The sequence below is a fragment of the Protopterus annectens genome, chromosome 14.part0, assembly GCF_019279795.1.
Source record: "Protopterus annectens isolate FY-2018-M chromosome 14.part0, PAN1.0, whole genome shotgun sequence".
In the NCBI taxonomy this organism is placed as follows: Eukaryota; Metazoa; Chordata; order Ceratodontiformes; family Protopteridae; genus Protopterus; species Protopterus annectens.
In genome coordinates this window covers 510,430,166-510,451,622 of record NC_056748.1, presented here as the reverse complement: position 1 = coordinate 510,451,622, position 21,457 = coordinate 510,430,166, and positions in this window count along the sequence as shown.

Sequence of the window (21,457 nt, the reverse complement as noted above, 5' to 3'; positions counted from 1 at the left end):
CAGCTACAATGTGAAATCAAAGCATATAAAAAGTAGATTTTTCAAACCTACCTCTTAAGAAGGGGCATGATTACAAAATGAATAAAATACATCTTCCAGACACTGATATGCGTGTTTCAGACCACAGCTCACAGACATGTAACCCAATGACAACCTAAAGAAACAAAACAAGGCTTCAGGAGGAGTCCCAAAAGAGAAATCCTGGTCCTGATTGCACAGAAACAATAAATTAAACAAAGAAAATGATTCTGAAATATAATGAAAGAGTTTGGCTAGTAGGCAAATCTCCAGTGAACCAATAATTGGATATAATTTCAATTGCTGTGACAAAGCAAAGGGTCTAATTAAGAAAACTGGTGACTTCATAGAGAGTCGCAACATCTTGTTTCAAAAGAGATGGAGGAAGTACCAGCAAAACTGAGCACCATTGTAATATAGGTGCATTCCTTCAAATATAGCGCCCCCTGCAGTTCTTTTGATGTCCCTGGACTTCTGTTTAAAGGAGAATCTAATACTTATGCAAGTATTTTGAAAAGAAGCATTGATTTGTATATGAAACAGAAGAGTAATAAATATTTTAATTTAACTTGTGAAGAACAGAAATCTTTAGCAGATTCATCAACTAATAAAAAAATTATTATAAAACAAGCAGATTAGGGTGGTATGACTGCTGCAATGGATCATGGTGTGTATCTAGCATCCATGTCTGATCGCTTATCTGACAGTGATACATTTATTACACCAAATAAGAATTTTATAGATCAAACTAATAATAAAACGAAGTTTATTATAATATCTCAAAACAGATGATGATATTACACTACTAATGTATAACTATATATACTGACTTATTCCTATTATTTCTGTTTTATACGACTTACCAAAGTTACATAAAAACCCTACTTCAACCGCCATGAGACCAACAGTGGCTGATAATCAATGGATGACAGAAGCTATTTCTAATTATCTGGAACATCAATTGAAACCTTATCTAAAGTTTGTGAAGATGTTCATAGGTTCATACAGGGTTACTAGGCTAATGGCCCTAGAGCCTTTACAAGCCTAGCTATATGTATCGGGAGTTGCCACAGTTGGTGGTGGTTAGGTATTTGAAATTCACACAGGTAAGGGTCTATGGTAGTTAATAATGACTTTCTCTGTCCAGCAGCAACATGACCACCACCTCAGGAGTGAATTTGCAGTCACCTATCCATTGATCTAGGTTGCATTTGAAGATGGTCAGTGAAGGGCTCTAGAGAAGTGGCAGTCTCAGGGTGATGTATCTATCTCTCCAGCATGACCTCTTCATGTCAGAGGCTAGGTTAAGATCACTGGAGCTAGTGACCCTTGTGCAATTTGATTTATGAAGGTGCAGCATTTCCATCAGGGCTGGGTCAGAGACTGCCCTGTAAGCCATGCACAGGACACCCCTTAGCCACCTGTAGAAGACAGAATACAGTAACAGGGCTTTCAGTCTTTCTGTGTAATACTTGTTGTCTGTACCTTGTAATTTCTTGGTGTGAAACCTCTGTTGTCTCCCCATTTGTTGCAGGTGTCTGGTGAGGTACATGTTAAAGGAAGTATTGTTCTCACTTATTGGTCTGATGAGGGCCATGAATGGAATTATAACATCCTTAGATCTAGATGTGATGCCTTCACTTACAAGATGTGCCACATAAAAGAATTTCCTTACTGCTGTGGATATGTGGTAGTCAAAGTTCAGGCTGCTATCAACCTGAATAACCAGATGACTTAGTATTGGGTCTACACTTATGGGGGTGCTGTCTATAATATAATTATCATGGATGTCAGCTTTCCCAAAGGAAATAATAATGCATTTTTTTGTTTGCATTTAGCATTAATCCATGGCTTTGGCACCAATCATTTGTCTGCATTAACCCTGTCTGCAGTAAATTAATATCACTGGGTACTCAATGGTTGCTCCTAGTTTGCAGTTGCCAGTGAACCTGGTCAGCCACAGGCCACCTAGGGTTGCCTAGACTTCTTAGAAATAAATTCCAAACAGTAATGGGCCTAGAACAGAACCTTATGGTCCACCACTGGTGACTGGTCTTTTGCTAGAGGTGAAGTCACCTACTTTGATAGTATGTGTCCTGTCTGTGAGCCATTTGGCTACCCATCTGGTAATGTAGGGGTTAATTCCCAATTGGCAGAATTTTCTCTATAACACCCGAGTGAGAGATTGTGTCAAATGCCTTGGCTGGGTCAAGATAGGCGATCGGCACTATCTTTCCCTCATCCAAGGCCTTAGTGACTTTCTCAAAGAAGTCAACCATGTTTAATAGGCATGATCTACCTTTAACGAATCTTAACTGGCTTGGGTCCAGAGTTTGGATATTAACTATATCCTTGTTAATAAGGTCCATAATGATTCTTTCCATGGCCTTGCAGATGAGGATAGTGAAGCTTATAATTCCCATGGTCAGTTGATGGTCCCAGTTTGTTCACAGAGATTACTGTTGCTGTCCTCCATTCTGCTGGAACATAGCCAGTTTACAGGCTGTAGTTATATAGGGATCCAAATGGGTCTGCTAGGTCATGTTTAAAGTTGTTTAAAAAGCATCCTGGGATGCTTTATGGTCCCACTAATGCCATGTTTATGGCCTTGGAGAGAGCTGAAATGACCTGCTCTCTTGAGATAATAGGCTGAAGAATGGTGGCAGGTAGGTATCTGTCAAATTTTTGAACGGTACATGGTCTAGACCAAACTTTTGAAATTTTGAGTGCTCAAACATAGGCTTTCAATGGCTCCATACGGTGCAGATAGGGAGAATTTCCCTTTTCTGCACTGAAGTGCGGTCTTGGAGTTGTTATATTTAAGTAGGGGGGGGGGTGTTAAAGTGGTTTTTTCTGTGTTTTCTTTCTTTTTTTTTTTTTTTATGTTCGAACATCCAAATGTCGAACGTTTGGTCTCAACCATGTAATGTTCGACATTTTGAATGTTTGAACATTTAACATAGACCCGTGGCAAATACACTTTGGGGGATGACTGTAGGGGATGGGGTGAATTCTTCTCCAAATCTGTCAGCTAGAAGGTTAGCTAGTACATCTGGTTGAGTATGGGTGGTAAAAAACAAAGCACTTCTTCACAACGTAAGCAGTTTATTAACGAACAAAGCTTTCAGACATCAAGTCCTTCCTCAACACATATCTTGTTTTTTTGCGTACCTATTCTCTTTTATCAGCCTGGACATCTTTGATTTGTGAGTATGGGTGGTGCCATCCACAACCAGTTCAGTGCACTGCTGGGTATTCTCTTTTAGATTTCAGATGTAGTAAAAGAAGGCTTTGTGATTATCCTAAGCTATGGAGGTCCTTTTTGCTTTGTAATTAGCTTTGGAGGATTTGACAAGATCTCTAATTTGTTTTTTAAACTAGAAAGATTTTTTTAAGGACTGTATTCATGGTATCAAAGTATTAAATCAACTTACATTATTCCACTTACTTTAGATATCAAATATTTGTTTACAGTTCACGTAATGAGTATGGTATATAGGCTATTAGCGATTGTTTATGCACCATATCTGCAAGTAAAATAGACTGTCTGCCTACGATTAGATACTGTATTATGCAATAATATATTTATATTTAATGGTGAACTTCTTCACCACGAAACACGAGTAGCTATGGGTACTCTTGTGGCTAATACATATGCAAATTTAGCCTTATCCAACTGCGAGGATAACCATTTTTAACTCAGAGCAAGTATTGAAAAGATATGCAAGTTTTTTAGATGCTTTGATCTTTTTTTTTAAGTTTGGACAGATTAATTATTATTACAACAGTTCATTTAATTTTTGCAGACTTCTACTGACTTTCTTTCGTTTGAAGCAAAATGTTCATCTGTTGAAGCTAATATTTTAGCTGATACTATATTGATTATTACACCACTCATGGCTATAAAACACAATTTATTGAACGCTTTCATATTGGTACTTACGACTTAATCAGAATATTTAGTATACACAAATCACAAACATAAATACAGGCTTCTTAACCCCAATTGGTGAACAAACAAAATGTCACAACTGCCCAACCACCATTATTAATATAAACTCCATTAAATCCACTGTTTCTAAGTAAATAAAACAATACTAAAAATATAATAGATAAATTACAATAATAAAACCTCAGTTTAGAAACGAACAACCCAGTGATCAGAGTGGAATACACCACAAAGAAAAACAAACCCACTCTGCACTGCTGCCTCAAGAAAAGCCCACAGTCATAAAATGCTCCAAAGATATTGGTAAAAAAAAACACAGGTTTAATGCTCCAGACAGTCAAGAAGCGTAAAAACCCATAGAAATCATATATAAATACAACTGTAATGTACCCAACACAGTCAAGTGCTTTCATCCTGCTGTAGGACTTCGTCAGAACTGTGTTTGCTAAGACCCACTCCATCTTTTATACAAGCAATTAACCAATTAAGGTTTGAATCCTGTTATTATTAAAAAATAAATACATTTTAGTGTTTCTTTTAAAGGAAAAGAATTACTTAAAAACCAAGATCCTTCCCAAATTTCAAGATAGTAGCCCTGTGTTTTAATTCAGGTTTTATGGATACATTATCATTATTGCCTGGGGTTCCCGTGGCATTAAGTCTCAGTTGCCACCTAATTTCTGCCTTCTCCAAACTGTTTTTCCAGTTCCCCACCTCTCGGATTACTACCAATAACCTCCAGAATACCAAATAGGGAAGAATGGTTGGGATTATTTTTGATGTGCCTGTATATAGCATTATTTTCATCATGTTTTCTCACAACATAAATATGCTCATAAATCCTCCTCCTAAAAGTTCTTTCCATTTTACCTATGTAAAAATGGTGACGTTCCTGACAAATAGCTATATAAACCAGTCCTTTGGTAGCACAAGACTCTGTTGCTAGTTTTATCTCCCTATCCCTTACTTCCAGCAGTACTGAGGTTCCAACTAAAATCTACCTGCAATATTCAAATGTTCCACATTTAGTGATCCCTCTCACATTGTTCCAGACATTAATGGGGTGTTCCAATAAAAATTTTAAATTGTAGTTAGTTTTAAAAACAAATGTTGGTTCTTTTCCTACTATGTCTAATATTTCCTCATTCCCTTTAAACAACACCCAGTTTTTCTTGACAATGTCCCTGATCTTACTGCTCGTTTCTCCATAAATCACTACCATGGATTGAGCATAATCTTTCCTTATATTAGCTTCATTCTCCTTCACTAAATAGGATCCCAACAGGGATTTATACCTACTACCCCACTCACTTGTAACTTGCTCACAAATGGGTAGTACAAAATCTAATGGGTAACTTTCAGAAAAAAATGTTACTGATATGCCCATTTCTCTCTTTACTATATCAATGTTAGAACACATTCTTGCTACCTGGACCATTTGACCCTTTACTGTTTCTTTTTGTGTATAGCAGGTGACTACTTTTAAATTCTAAGTAGTCGTTCGAAAAAGTGGGCTTTCTATAAATTTGAGATTCACATTTTCTGTTTTCATAATTCTTAAGTAAAACATTAAGATAATTAATACTACCCTTTTTAGAAGTACCAGTAAATTTTAAATCTTCACTCAAATTATTTAAATATTCCATAAATTCTTCATGTATGTCTCCCACCTTCCATAGAAAAAAAATATTGTCCAGGTAACACAAATAGCGAGTCCAATACATAGAAAAAGGAGTGTTAAAAATATATAACCTCTCCACCCATATATTACAAGATTCACAAACAAGGGTACACAACTGGTACCCATGGCTATACCATTAACTTGATGATAGTATTCTCCTTCAAAAGTGAAATAATTATTTTTTACGAGAATTTCCATTAGCGTCATAATAAAGTTCACCATAGTGTTACTTAATGATGTTTTTTCCACTAGTACTTGGTGAAAAAAACTCTAACCCAGCCTCATGCAGTATAGAGGTGAACGAGCCAGCTACATCCACAGTAGAGAAACTTAAACTCGATGAAAAACCATCTTGGTTAATTCTTTCCAAAAAGTCCCAAGAGTCTCTTAACAAATGTCCAATAGGGCTCAATGACTCCCTTACTATTCGGTCCACAAAACACCTAGAGAGTAGGTAGAACTGTTCTGACAAGTAATAATCAACCTATATGGAGGATCCCTGAAGTCTTTGTGGACTTTTGGTATCCCGAAAACAACCGGGATGGTAGGGTTTTGATTAACCAAAAATCCATAAACGTCTTCATTTATGACACCTTGTAACAATGAATCTTCTAACACCATCTGAATTCTCCTATGCGAAATACTTATTTCATTTTTAGAAACACTTTAATATTTCTCTTCCTGCTGCAACATGGAAAAGATCTTGTTATTGCAGTCTTCCTTATTAGTAACAGCCATGCCACCCACACCATCTGGTTTCATGAACTGTAGTTGATCGTAAAATGCTCTCTTCCCTATTTAAATGACATTTTCTAGGTTTGGATTCCTTAAAATACTCAAAAATCTCTTGAGAGCAAACTTTATCAAAGGTTCCTATTAAGGGGTGAAGTGGCGGGTTGAAACACTTTTCTTCGGAGTCCTTCCTTCCTTCCCCCTAACCATACAATTGTCCTTAAACATATATTTTAAGTTCATTTTCCTTCTAAAGAGTTTTAATTCAGTTAACACAGAACTAACATCCTCTTTTTTAGAGGGAACAAATTGAATACCTTTCATTAATAAAGTAAAAATGTTTTTATCAGTACTAATACCAGCATAATTAAAAATATTAAAACCCTGGTAAGAAAGGAGTAACCCCAAAAAAGAGCTCAGAATATCTACTTCCTGCTCCACTGCATTAAATGTGACTTGTAGCTGTTCTTCCTCCAGCTGTTCTGGGGCAGAAAACCTTTTCATCTGGTAGAACCCTGGGGTTAAAAAAAATCATGGATCCTATAATTATTTCTTTTATTTTGTAACCTCTCGGGTCTTCTTAAGGGTGGATATTCTTGATTATACTCATTTTCCATCACTCTCTCTCTGGGGGTTGCCCTGCCTGTTATTGAACATTTCAGCCCTCAAAACATTGTCACCCTCATAACTTTCACCAAAATAAGATTGGCTAGCTTTCTTTTTTCCTTTCAATATTAATTATTATCTGTTCCTCAACTTTGTCAAAAAACATATTATATTTAGCAGAAACACTATTAAAATGAACATCATTTAAAATAGCATCATTACATTTCTCAATGTCAACAAGCATTTCTTTAACTTTATTGTTATTTAACTTAATAATAAATTCCATGAGTTCCAACCCACGGCGGTCGAACATTTCACATAGTTCATCACATTCTTTTTGTCCTTTTTTTAAGTTCATTAGGGAATTTATAAACCCTTAATCCCTTAGGTACTTTACGGTTTTGAATGCATTCTGCAAGATTCGCGTTATCGCATTGTAAGTTATGTACCATACAAAGCGATTGCTCTAAGTCATTAAGTTTTTTGACCATATTCACCTCCATGTCTACTGTGCGAACATCGAACAGTCTAAAGTCGCTATTAAACCAATCCTGGAATCTATTAACGTTGTGCCCCACACTCTCCGAAGCTTGGTTCTGTCCAAACGGAATGGAACTGGTCACAGCTGTTGTTGATGTCGCCATATTTCCTCTGGAGCCTTGGTTTGTCACTCCTGATGACGATTCACCCACATCACTTCCTTGCCGTGACCCCCTTTGGCCTCAGAATCCTGTACCTTCGGGTATTGTAGTTTCTCAACAGCTTCCTGCAGTTGAGTTACTTTGTTAGTAAGTGTGAGGACAAGTTGGAAAATATTATTGTCCCAGAGAGCTCGGTTTTCAGTGTTAGATAGGCCGTCAAGGACGTTGCTCTTGTCAAACACAGAAGGCATACCAATATCACTCCTTTTCCTGCCCGTTCAATAAGGAACGTTCCTAATATTTTAACTTTTAAAGTTCCGTTGAATCTGGCAACACACACCATTGGTAATATAAAACTCTAGAAATGAACAACCCAGTGATCAGAGTGGAATACACTACAAAGAAAAACAAGCCGACTATGTGCTGCTGCCTCAAGAAAAACCTCAATTTAATTGCACAGGTTCATAGGTAAGTACTAGGCTATCGGCCCAAGAGCCTACGTAAGCCTAGCCAACAAGGTTCCCTGGCTTACACCACCCAAGAAAGTTATTTTCCTGTGCCACTGTCGAGCAGAGACACAGAAGTGATCCCTGGGGTGTATTTCCTATTTCCCATCCACTCATCAAGATTTTTCTTGAAGAGTGCTAATGAAGAACTTTGCTTGACATAGATGGGTAGCCTGTTCCAGAGTATTGGAAGTCTCTGGGACAGGAATCTATCCCATCAGCATGTCCTGTTTATTGTGGTGATGAGGTTTAGGTTCCTAGAGCATGTAGCTTGGAGGTATTGAGATTTCTTTAGGTGTAACATGTCCAATAGCTCTGGGATTGACATAGCTTTATATGTTAGGCAGAGATCACCTCGGAGTAGGCGATATGCTATGGAGTAAAGCTGGAGATTTTTGAGGCGGTCAGTGTAGGGCATTTATTTGAGGCCAGTAATCCTCTTTGTGAGGTACTTCTGTGGCCTTTCCAGCTGCTGCAGATGTCTTGTGAGGTACATTCCAAAAGGGGCATTGTACTCTATAATGGGTCTAATGAGTGTCGAGTAGAGGGGAACAATGACCTCTTTTTTTCCTGGATGAGATCCCTTTTATGATGAGGTGTGCCACGTAGGACTCCCTGACTAATGTGGTGTTGTGACTATCAAAGGAGAGACTATTGTCCACCTGGGTCCCAAGGTCTCTTATCACACATTCGGTGTTAAATAGATTGCTGCCTATGTGGTAGTTCATGGGTACAGAGTTTTTACCAAAGGGGATAACACTGCACTTTTTGGCATTGAGCTTGAAGCCATGGCTCTGACACCAGGCATCTGCCTCAGTGAGGCCCTTCTGTAGGATGTTCACATCATCTGGGGACTTGACTATGGCTCCTAGTTTGCAGTTATCTGCAAACTTTGTTAGCCAGAGGCCTTCTGTGTTAGCCTGTACTTCAGAGAAGTAGATACCAAACAGAAGAGGTCCCAGAACATATACCCATAAAAAGTAGACCAACTTTAGAGAAGGAAGGATTCCAACAGGCACTTGTATTACCATATAATTTTTGGTAAAAAACTCAGTTCCCACTAATTACCACATCAATGGCAGCCCATTGAACACTGAAGGCGTTTTAAGATATCTGGAGAGACAGGGTGACAGCAATCTCTCCCTCGACCACCACAGTGCCACTGTGGTCAGAAAGTCCTTTTATGTGGCAGATCTCATTACCAAGGGATTTGCATCCAGGAAGAAAGAGGTCATCTCTCTCTACTCTTCCCTTATTAGGCCAATCGAGTATAATGCCCCATTTGGCATGTACCTCAATAGACACATGCAATAGCTGGAAAAGCCACAAAAGTACCTCATGAAGGGGATCCTAGGCCTTAAACACATGTCCTACATGGACAGACTCAAAATAACTCCAGCTATTCTCTGTCTCATATTGTCTACTAAGAGGTGATCTCTGCTTGACTTACAAAGCCATTTCTGACCCCGATTTGTTAGAAATGTTACATCTAAAGAAATCCCAATCCCTCCACAACACATGCTCCAGAGACCTCAGCCTCATTACCACAATCAACAGAACATGATGGAGGGACAGCTTCAAAACCCAGAGACTGCCCATGCTCTGAAATAGACTTCCCATACATGTCAAGCAGAGCACCTCACTGGCCCTCATCAAGAGAAATGTTGATGAGTGGATGGGAAATTGAAAGATCACCCCAGGGATCACTCCAGTGGCTCTACTTGATAGAAGCACTGGGAACTAACGTTGGGTGGCACGAAGCCAGGGCACTTCTATGGACTAGGCTTGTAAAGGCTTCAGGGCCATTAGCCTAGTACACATCTATGAACCTATATAATTTACAGTTTTATGATGTTAGGAGCATCATTCTGATACATTGGAGTACATTTAGTTTGGACCAGGATATATACACATTGTTAGGTGAAAGACCTAAGGTGGTTTATAAAAAGGAAGTGTGTTTGAAAGAACTGTTAGAGAGAACCACAGCAAAGTCCGATAAAGGAGGGACCTTCAAATTTGGCAAATGTCCTCAATGTAAGTTTATTTTAGAATAGGAGCAGGTGAATATTTAGGAATTATTAAACCGATGAAGAAATATTACTGTTATACAAGAGGTGCGATTTATATCGCCCTTTGCCAGTCATGTGAAGGTATTTATCCAAGGAAAACCCAAAGGGCAATTAAGCAAGGGATATACCAACACATATGATATTAGTAAAAAAAATGAGAAGAATGCACTTTTTAAGCAGAGTTTGTGAACAAGATTTATATAGGCTATATGATACTAAACCGACTGGCAAAAAGTTTTATAACATGAATAGAAATGAATAGGAAGCACTTAATGCATTAAGAAATGACACCTCTACAGTAATATGCCCAGCAGATAAGGGCGGCATGACAGTTGTTCATAGGTTCATACTAGGCTATCTGCCCTAGGGCATTTATAAGCCTAGCCAGAGTTGTGTGGCTTTCACCACCCCTTAGGTTAAAGAATACTATACCCATTAGTTTGCCGTGCCTCTGTCCAGCAGTGATACAGAGATGATCCCCGGGGTAAACCTACGATCTCCCATCCACTGGTCAAGATTCCTCTTGAACAGAGCCAGCGAGGTGCTCTGTCTCACATGGACCGGGATTCTGTTCCACAGCATAGGGAGTCTCTGGGTGATGAATCAGTCCCTCCAGCACGTCCTGTTTATATCTGTGCTGAGGTTTAAGTCTCTTGCTCTTGTGGCTCTGGTGGATTTGGATTTTTTGAGGTGGAGCATGTCCATTAATTCTGGGTTGGACATGGCCTTGTATGTCAGGCACAGGTCACCTCTGAGCAGATGGTATGCGACTGAATAGAGGTGGAGTTTCTTCAGTCGGGCAGCATATGGCATATTTTTGAGCCCCTTTATCCTTTTGGTGAGGAACTTTTGGGGTCTTTCCAATTGCTGCAGGTGTCGGGTAAGATGCATTCCGAATGGGGCATTGTACTCAATCATTGGTCTGATAAGTGAAGAGTACAGGGGAACAATGACCTCCCTTGATCTGGATGTGAATCCCTTCATAATCAGGTGGGCAATGTAGAAGGTCCTCCTAACCACTTTGGCAATGTGAGTGTCAAAAGAAAGGTTACTGTCAACTTGGGTCCCCAGGTCCCTGATAACCTCTTCTGTGCTTAATGGATTGCCACCTATGTGGTAACTTGGGGTTACCTAGTTTTTACCAAAGGGTATGACTATACATTTTTTTGGCGTTTAGCTTAAGGCCATGGCTCTGGCACCAGTTATCCATTTCTATGAGGCCTCTCTGAAGGATATCTGTGTCTGATAGATTTTCAACTATGGCGCCCAGTTTGCAGTCATCTGCAAACTTTGTCAGCCACAATCCTCCTGTTTGCCTGCACTTCTGAAAAGTAGATGCCGAACAAGATGGGGCCCAGGACTGAGCCCTGTGGGACACCGCTTGTGACCGGCTTGGAGTCTGACATGGCACCAGCAACTCTAACCCTGTGGGTTCTGTCCTTGAGCCAGTTTGCAACCCATCTTGTGACATATGGGTTTACATTTAAGCTGGTGAGCTTTTCTATGATACCCGAGTGGGGTATTGTGTCGAAAGCTTTTGCAAGGTCAAGGTAGGCTGTGTGAACTGCCTTACCCTCATCAATGGCCTTGGTGACTGTTTCAAAAAAGTCAACCAAGTTCAAGAGGCATGATCTGCCCTTGACAAAGCCGAATTGGGTAGGATCCAATGTCTGTAGGTCCCCTATGTCTTTATTTATGAGTTCCATTATGATCCTCTCCATAGCTTTGCAGAACAGGCTTGTTAAGCTTATGGGGCGGTAATTACCAGGGTCCGTAGAAGCACCGCCTTTGTGGAGTGGGACCACAGTTGCCGTACTCCACTCTTTGGGTATGTATCCTGTGGTAAGGCTAAGATTAAACAGCAGCCTTATGTGTGGGTTTAGTTCCTCATTGAGTTCGTGTAGCACACAGCTGGGGACACCATCCGGTCCCATTGATGCTGTGTTTTTAGCTTTAGAGAGCAGCTCTCCCCGGGGCATTAGAGAAGATTAGGAGGCTACACTCTGCTGGGATAGATATTTCTCTTTTTGGGGGGGAGGGAGGGGAGAAATTTTCATTGAACCTGACTGCCAGTATGTTTGCAATGTCTGTGGGTTCAGTGATTTTTGTATCATTTTGGACTAATTCTGAGCATATCTGGGAGTTTCCACCCAGATTTCTAACATAGCTAAAGAAGGCCTTATGATTGTCTTTTGAGTCCTTGGCGATTTTTCTCTCAAAGTTGGCCTTGGATGATTTTATGAGTGATCGTAGTTTTTTACTAGTATTGATCAGAGATGTCTTCCCTTTTAGGGATTTTGCTCTATCTTGTAGTAGCTTTCTCCTCTTGTTGTAAAGTTTGTTTATGGCTGGGGTCCACCAGATCGGGCGCTTGCCTTTGGTGGAAAGGGTCTTGATTTTATTTGGGATTGCTTGATCCATGCAATCCTGGAGGTGCTCGTAGAAAGCATTTGTAAGGGATTCAGCAGCGTGGGTTGTGGTTTCCAATGGCTCAGGGGCCTTGAAGGATACCACACCAGTCTTAAGAAGTGTGAAGTTGGCTTTTGAGAAGTTCTTCACTATGGCCTTTTTTGTTGGGGGTGGGGGCGGGATGTGGATCTCCAGTGAGATTAGTTTATGGTCTGATCTCACCAATGAGGGATATACTTCCGGTGTGGAGCATTTTGTCCCCATGTTTGTGATGATCAGGTCTAGTATATTTTCCCCTCTTGTGGGAATGGTGACAAGTTGTTCCATAGCATTTGAGTTTATGAACTCCAGGAACCTCTGGGCTAGGGTATTGGGGCTTGAGTAATGTTCCCAGTCTATGTTTGGGTAGTTGAAGTCACCCAATATGATGGTGTTTGGAGAGACATTTATACTCTCCAGTGTCTTCAGGAAGGCTATGTGGGGTTCCTGAGTTTGAGAGGGTGGCCTGTAACATGCTACAAACTGTAGAACAGTTTTGCCTATGGTTAATTGCACCTGAATGGTCTCTGATGCTTCGTGAGTTGCCACCAGCCTGGAGGTGTGGGTATCCTTGATGAATATGGATACACCCCCTCCTTTTGTGGTACGGTCCGGGTTTTGGGGCCCGGAACGCATGATATGAGCTAAAACCTGACAGTGCCGGGGTGCTCTCAGGAGCCTTGAACCAGGTTTCAGTCACAGCACAGACATCGATGTTCTCTATACTGAGGAGGGCTTTGAGGGCATGCATCTTGAGATTTAGACTTCTGGCATTGAGCAGCATTACCCTTAGTTTTTTTCCATTATTGTTTTCTAGGGTGGTGGGTTTAGAATTTGAGCCTTGTCTAAAAAAGACACTATGGGGGTGGCAAGAGCCTTTGCCAATATCCGGAAACCCAGGGGTGACAGGTGCAAGCCATCCCTTGCAAAGCAGTGTGGCTTGTCAAGCATGTCATTCCAGACAGACAGACATTGGATCCCCTTAGAATGACACCAGAAATTAAGCCAATTATTAAAACTGATCATTTTGTCTCTGTATTGTGGCATCATTCTTGGTGAAGGTAGGATACTGCTCAGGGTCAGGGTCATACCAGCCTGGGCTATATAATCTGAGAGCTCCTTTATGTCTCTTTTCATGTAGTCCAGGGAGGTATGTCTCAGGTCATTCACACCGGCATGGACAATGACTGAGTCATACTTGTACTTGTTGTGGAGTGACCTGAGTGCTTGTGTTATGTGGCGGATTCTAGCACCAGACAGGCAGCTTACTGTGATCCTCTCCTTGCTCAGTCTGGTGAGTGGGACGTCAGTGTGTCTGACTATGGAGTCACCTATGACAAGTGTGTCTGGCATTGTGTTTGGCCTTAAGGGCTGTGACTGATTTGCACACTGACTTTGTGATCTATGTGTTGCTTGTGTTATGTCATGAGGTGGGAGTTGTTTGGGTGTCTGCTTTGGAGGCCTCTGCTGTTTTGGTAGATTTTTGATCAGTGCCTCCGAGTATGTCTGTGTGTTTATGTGTTTGATTTGTAGTTGTGATAGTTCTATGTGAGACTGGGTTTATGGTGTGTGTGGTTACCTTCTCCTCCTGTCTGGTTTTGCCAGTCCTGAGTTGAGAGAGCTCAGCCTCTAGTTTGGCTATATAGTTGCATCTCTCGCATGTATTTGTGTTTTGTGGGAGGAGGAGAGGGTTGTCTGTGTACATGAGGCAATTGTAACATTGCCTCAATATTCCCCGATTCACCAGCTGAGCAGGAGAGGACGCTAGCAACTGACCCTTTGACATGGTAGAAGAAATGAAAAAGTTTGCTGTGTAACCGAGTCAGAAAGGATCTATAGGGAAGTGGGTACTCAAGGGGGTTTTAAGCTAGTGAAGTACTTTGTATAATATAGAAGTGCTTTACCTGACTAAAAAATGCTTTAGGAACAAGTTCTGAGCTTTACAGATAGAGAATAGACTGTTTAGATTACAAGTAGAGCAGTTCTAAGGGAAAAAATGAAGAGCAGACTTTACGGAGCCAGAAATAGTTTAACCTTGTTTAACCGGCTGCCGATGGTGCTCTAGTGGCAACTCCGTGCTAAATGCAGAAAAGGCAATAAGTCAGTAGTACAGGCTAGCACACTTTAGTGGGCAGCCAAACAATTAAATTAAGCAGCAAACAAACACTTTTCGACTTGAATTAGACTAATTTCGACTAAAATGTACTTTTAAGTGCAGATAATAAAAAATGCAGTAAATAACTATGAAAACAGTTAAAGCTTGCTCTACGTAAGCAGTAGAAGGTAAAACAAATATAAAAAACAGCAGGATACTTAATCAGGAAAGCAGTCGAGCTTCTACTTTAGTTCTATTAATATGCTGAGGGATGAAAATGTTTATCAGAGTGTAGACATCAAATGTATAGAAAATTTGATGCGAGATATGTGTTATATATTTTCAAATTACAATGGAGCTTGCACAATATTTTACAGCCGAATCACCCACTATACCCATGTTTTAAGAACAACGTAAGCTGCATAAAAACTCTAGGATACCCGCCATTTAGCCCCACAGTAGCTGGGCAAGGATGGATCACTGAACCCTTTTCCATATTTATTTATTTATGCTTCTGCATGTTGGACCAGTCCTGGATAAGTCAGAGACTGTACTAAGAGACACTAAACATTTTTTACAGAATCTATATGGATTCATGGAAAGGCATAATCAATTACATGATTGTATGTTAGTTACTATGGATGTGGTATCTCCGTTTACAATACCCAACATGGAAGTAGTAGAATTTTTACATAGGTATTTAAATGACCAAAGTGGATATGAACATAAGTTAATAGAAAGTACAGTTTTGTACCTACCATAAATGTAGATGTTCGAAGATCCACATTGCTGCAGTCCTGACACTTGGGTAGTCCGCTGTCCCAGTCGGCCCGAATACCAAAGTATTAGGCTGACGTCGGTCAAGGCGCATTAGTCTGACGTCAGGACGTCAGGGTACAAATGCGCATGACCGACGTCATTTCCTCAGTCTTTTCTTGCCCCAGATGTCAGAAGACCCTAAAAAGATAAGGCCAAACCAAAAAACAACAACACACCAAACACCCCTGTACCAAATATATGTACAATATATACAACGTCAGAAAGGTACAATCCCACCCACACAACCACCCCTAAACACAGGGGAAGGAGGGAGGGTAAATTGGACTGCAGCAATGTGGATCTTCGAACATCTACATTTATGGTAGGTACAAAACTGTACTATGTTCTTCATCTCACATTGCTGCAGTCCTGACACTTGGGTAGAATCCCAAAGCAGAGGTAAGGGAGGATGGCAAATCACAAAGAAGCAGGAGCTGACAACATGCCCTGTAAAATAGCAGTGGCAAAACCAGCCCTAGATTTAGAGTAGAGAGGAAGGTGGTAATGCTTAGAAAAAGTATGCACTGAACTCCAAGTAGCAGCCTCCAAAATATCCTTAGTTGCCACCCCCCCTTAGAAATGCTGTTGAAGTGGCAGTAGCCCTAGTGGAATGAGGCCTAATCCCAGCTGGAATCTCCTTGCCATGATGGGAGTAACAGAAAGTAATGCAAAACCCAATCCACTTAGAAATAGTTTGTTTTGACACAGGCTTACCCTGAGAACTCAAAGCAAATGAAACAAAACTGCTGAGACTGCCTAAAATCCTTAGTCCTGCTTAAATAATAACGTAATTGCCTGTGTATATCTAAAGTGTGCAAAATCTTTTCCCCCTTATTTTGGGGATTTGCATAAAAGGTAGGCAAATGAATAGTTTGGTTTAAAGCCACACTAGAAACCACTTTAGACATAAAGGAAGGATTAGTACGTAAAGATACCCTATCCTTATGAAAAATCAGGAAAGGCTCAACCGCCATAAGGGCCTGCAATTCAGACACCCTTCTTGCAGAGGTAATGGCTAACAAAAAAGCAGTCTTCCATGACAAATATTTCAATTCAGCAGTAGCTGCAGGCTCAAAAGGTTGTAGAGTGAGTTTCTCCAACACAAAATTGAGGTCCCAAGCAGGAGTAGGAGCTCTACGTGGGGGTCTTATATTCTTTGCCCCTCTAAGAAATTGCTTGAACAAAGGATGAGAAAACAATGGTGGGTCACAATCATAGTGAGCTGAAATTGCTGCAACATGAATCTTAATGGAAGAGAAAGACAAACCTTTGTCCAATAACTCAGTAAGATATTGAAGAGCCACACTCAAATTTGGCTCAGAAACATCCAAATCCTTTGCTGTACTCCAAAATGAAAATCTCTTCCATTTTCCTGCGTACACTTTCCTTGTACTAGGTCTTCTGGCTTCCATAATCACATTCAAAACTTGTTGAGGAAGCTGAGACCTGCTATGGTTCAAAACAGAATATGCCAGGCTGTTAGATGAAGAGAGTGAAGCTTGACATTGAGTAGATGCCCGTCCTTCTGAGACAATAGGTGTGGAATCAAAGGTAAGGGCCATGGAGGCTTCCTTACCAGACTCCTCAGCAATGGGTACCAGTGCTGCCGAGGCCAATCTGGAGCTATTAAAATCATCCTTGGCTTGTCTTGTCTGACCTTTAGAAGTACTTTTGGGAGGAGAGGCAGAGGTGGAAAGGCATACACATGAAGATTTTTCCAACTGAAAGAAAGAGCATCCACTTTCCAGGCTGTGGGATGAAACCTTGTCGTGCAAAACTTTGGCAGCTGGTGGTTTAGTGGAGAAGCGAACAGATCTATGTCTGGAGTTCCCCATGACACTGTCAATGTCTGAAATACATGAAGATCCAGATTCCACTCGTGGGGATCCATGATTTGCCTGCTTAACACATCCGCTAAGGAGTTCTGTGCTCCTGGCAGAAACCTTGCTTGAAGATTCAGTTGCAAGCTTAACGCAGTCTCCCACAAAATCATTGCTTGCCTGCATAGAGGATAAGAATGTGTTCCCCCTTGTTTGTTGATGTACCACATGACAGTTGTGTTGTCTGTTAGAATAAACACCTGCCCTGGAAGAAGTAAATCCTTGAAAGCCAGTAATGCAAACTGGACTGCTAACATCTCCTTCATGTTGATATGTAGATGCTGCAGTCTGGCAGGCCACTTGTCTTGTATCCACTTTCCATTCAGATGAGCTCCCCAAGCTGTGTCTGAGGCATCTGTCGTTAGAATCTGACTCGCCTCTGGCCGGGTCACAGAGAGTCCCTTGTTTAGGTGACATTCCTGAGCCCACCACAAAAATTCCTTCTGAATGCAAGGAATTATTTGAATGACAGTGTCCAAATCCTGGCAGTGCTGTGTCCATACATTTGAGATACCATTGCAGCTTCCTCATATGCAGTTTGGCATTGGGAAGCACCAGAATACAAGATGCCATGAACCCTAAGGCTTGAAGGACTGTCCTTGCAGTCAGCCCGGACTGATGAGATAGTTGATGGAAGTAAAGAGAAAGATTCTTTTGTTTGTCCGGGGTTAAAAAGGCCATCTGGGTTGCTGTATTCAGTCTCACACCCAGAAAGCACATGTCTTGAGAGGGTACTAGACTGGACTTTATTTCGTTCACAGAATACCCTAGGCATCTTAGCACTGCTATCACATATTCCAAATGCTCAAGAAGAACGTCCCTTCCTTGAGCCAGAATCAGGCAGTCGTCCAAATAAGGATAGATTTGTATTCCTTTTAGCCTGAAGAAAGCTATCACTGGAGCCAGAACCTTTGTGAATACTCTGGGCGCAGTAGATAAGCCAAAGGGCAATGCAGAGAACTGATAATGAGAATTCCCAGCTCGAAAACGCAGATACTTTCTGCAAATTAGTCTGATAGGAACATGAAGGTAAGCTTCCTTGAGATCCAAAGTTACCATCCAGTGATCTTTGCCCAGCAGAGGTAAAAGCTGTTGTAACGTCAACATTTTGAACTTGGGAATGTCCAGATAAGTGTTGAGGATAGATAGATCCAAAATTGGTCTCCACGTGTTCCCCTTTCTGGTACTAGGAACAGGCGAGAATAAAATCCTAGGCCCCTTTCTGGCACAGGAACCGGCTGAATGGCCCCTATGTGGAGTAACAGAGAAATTTGCTTGTGAGCCTCTTTCCTTTGTTGAGGAGGAATGTCTGGCATGCCTTTGAAAGGAGGCAAGGTATGGAAATAAAACCTGTAACCGTGGTGAATGATATCCAATACCCATCTGTCTTGGGTAATTAAACTCCAGTTTTCTTTGAAAAGTGCTAACCTTCCTCCCAAAGGTGCTGCCAGACGAGAAGATTCCGGCAGCTGAAAAGGCAGGTCATTGGGTCTGTTTACGAAAGGACTGACCCCTGCCCTCACCAGAAGGCTGAGCAGGTGAACTCCCTGTTCTAGGCCTAAAAGAACCTTGAGCTCTGCCCCTACCACGTCTAGACCTACCCCTAGACTGGGAATCATAAGCAGGATATGTCCACCCCTTGGTAGGCCAATTTCTACTAAACTTCGGAGGCTGAACCTGCAAAAAATCTTTAAAAGTCTGCATAGACTTAGCCTTGTCTTCCATTTTCTTTAGAACTGCTTCCACAGGCGAACCAAACAACACATCAGATTGTAAAGGAGCATCTAAAATCCTTGTCTTCACATGCTCAGCTAAATTTTGATCCCTCAGCCAGGCGTGCCTGCGAAGAACCGAACCAGTGGCAGCCACCCTCGAAGAGGCCTGCACAGCATCAAAACCACATTGCAAAGAATGCTTACCCACCTGTTCAGAAACATGAACTAAATCCTGCAACTCTTTACACTCAATACCTTCCGCCAAAGCATCTACCTTAGACTTTAATTGTGAAAGGAGATAATTTTGGTATTTCAACATATGAAACTGGCAATTCAAAGCTCTCATGGCCAAAGTGGAAGAAGTATACACTTTCTTGCCCCATCTATCCAAAGCCCTTGCCTCTTTATCTGGAGGAACAGGATTTTTAACAACAGAAGCCTTAACACCTTTAGGCCCCTGTGAAACAGTTTCTGGGTCTGCCCTAGGACTCTTAAAAGATACTTATGGGCTTCAGGCACCCTATAATATCTATCCGGTTTAACTGGAGCAGGGGGCAAAGAATCAGGGTTCAGAGAAGCCTCTGCAAGAACATCCTCCACCACATCTAGAACAGGAGGTATAGCTAAAGGCCTATGCTGGGGTAGAAACAAAAATTCCCTCAGCCTTTTCCTGGAATCAGAGAAATCCTGACCTTCCCATTTAAAATGCTCCCTCATGGAATGAAGAGTCTCTGAAAATGAAAAATCCTCAGGGGGAGAAGCAGAAGGAGTAGAATCATCTACATCAGAATCAGAGTAAGGGGAATACTCCTGCAAGTCTTCAGCCGAAGACTCAGAAGCATCCGAACACTGCTCAAAACTCTCAAGCTCAGGTTCCACCCTAGGCCTCTTATCAGGAGGGGACATAGAACCTCTAATCATTGTAATCAAATCTTCTGCCATCTTAAGCATATGCTTCTTAGGTACAGACCCTGAAGAACTAGGGGTAACACCTGAAACAAAACCTGGCCTGCCCTGGGAGAAGCCTTGGAAACAGCAGGGAGGGCCTAACCACCTTAGGAAGGGAGGGAAGAACAGCTACCTGAGAAGCCCCTTCCGCCTGGCCTACCTCCTGAGAGGTCACATCTTGCAGCAATAAAGTCTCTCCTGGGATTCCAAAGAAATTTCTGGCTGAACCTCTGGCTCCACCGAGCCCTCTAAAGAACCGGCGTCTGGTACAGACGGTTCTTCCAACCTAGGCTTTGCTGTTTTGTCCTTGCGCTTTTTGATGAAGCGGCGCCGGAACATCCGGCGGCATTTTATAATTACACCGCTTCCCAAAAACTAACCTGGCACAATCTAATCTTCTCTTTATAGTGCGTTTGTTAAATCTAGCACAAGAGCGACAGCCAACCACGTCGTGCTCAGGCCCTAAGCAAGGTATACACAAGGTATGGTAATCCCTATGAGGTATCTGTTTCCCACAAGAAATACAGTTATTCACTTTTTCTGACATCCGGTAAAATACTGAGGCAAGAAAAACCAAAATATTCCCCAACGGGGTACTTAGCCAACTTGGATTCGGTCTGAAACTCCGACTTCGGAAAATCTCAGAACGCCAACCTGCACTTGCAAAACTGCTTCTGCATCGGACCATGCGGCAAAAAAGACTGAGGAAATGACGTCGGTCATGCGCATTTGTACCCTGACGTCCTGACGTCAGACTAATGCACCTTGACCGACGTCAGCCTAATACTTTGGTATTCGGGCCGACTGGGACAGCGGACTACCCAAGTGTCAGGACTGCAGCAATGTGAGATGAAGAACATCTGGTTTGTGATTTTATGGGCGTTGTACTTAACAATATATTTTGTGTTTGACAACTTTTACTATAAACAGAAGCATGGTGTGGCAATAGGGACATGCTGTGCTAATAGTTACGCAAATGCAGTAATGGCACAGTGGGAGTTGGAGGATGTGTTTAGGATGGAACTATATTTATATGTTCTTTTTTATCGTCACTTTGTAGATGACATTTTTTTGTTGTGGGGAGGTACCTCAGAGGACCTACAGAAACTTGTTTTGAAATTGCATGAATCTAATACATTTTTAAGATTCACGTATAAATGGTCATGCAAGTCTATGGAATTCTTAGATGTATTGATAAATAAATGTTCAGATTGTACACTGACCACCAGTTTTTTTAGAAAGGAGTGTTATAGAAATTCAATGCTACATAGGAAGAGTATGCACCCTAGAAGGGTATTTAATAACATAATAAAAGGTCAAGGTATGAGAGTTTCTAGGTTACACAATGTT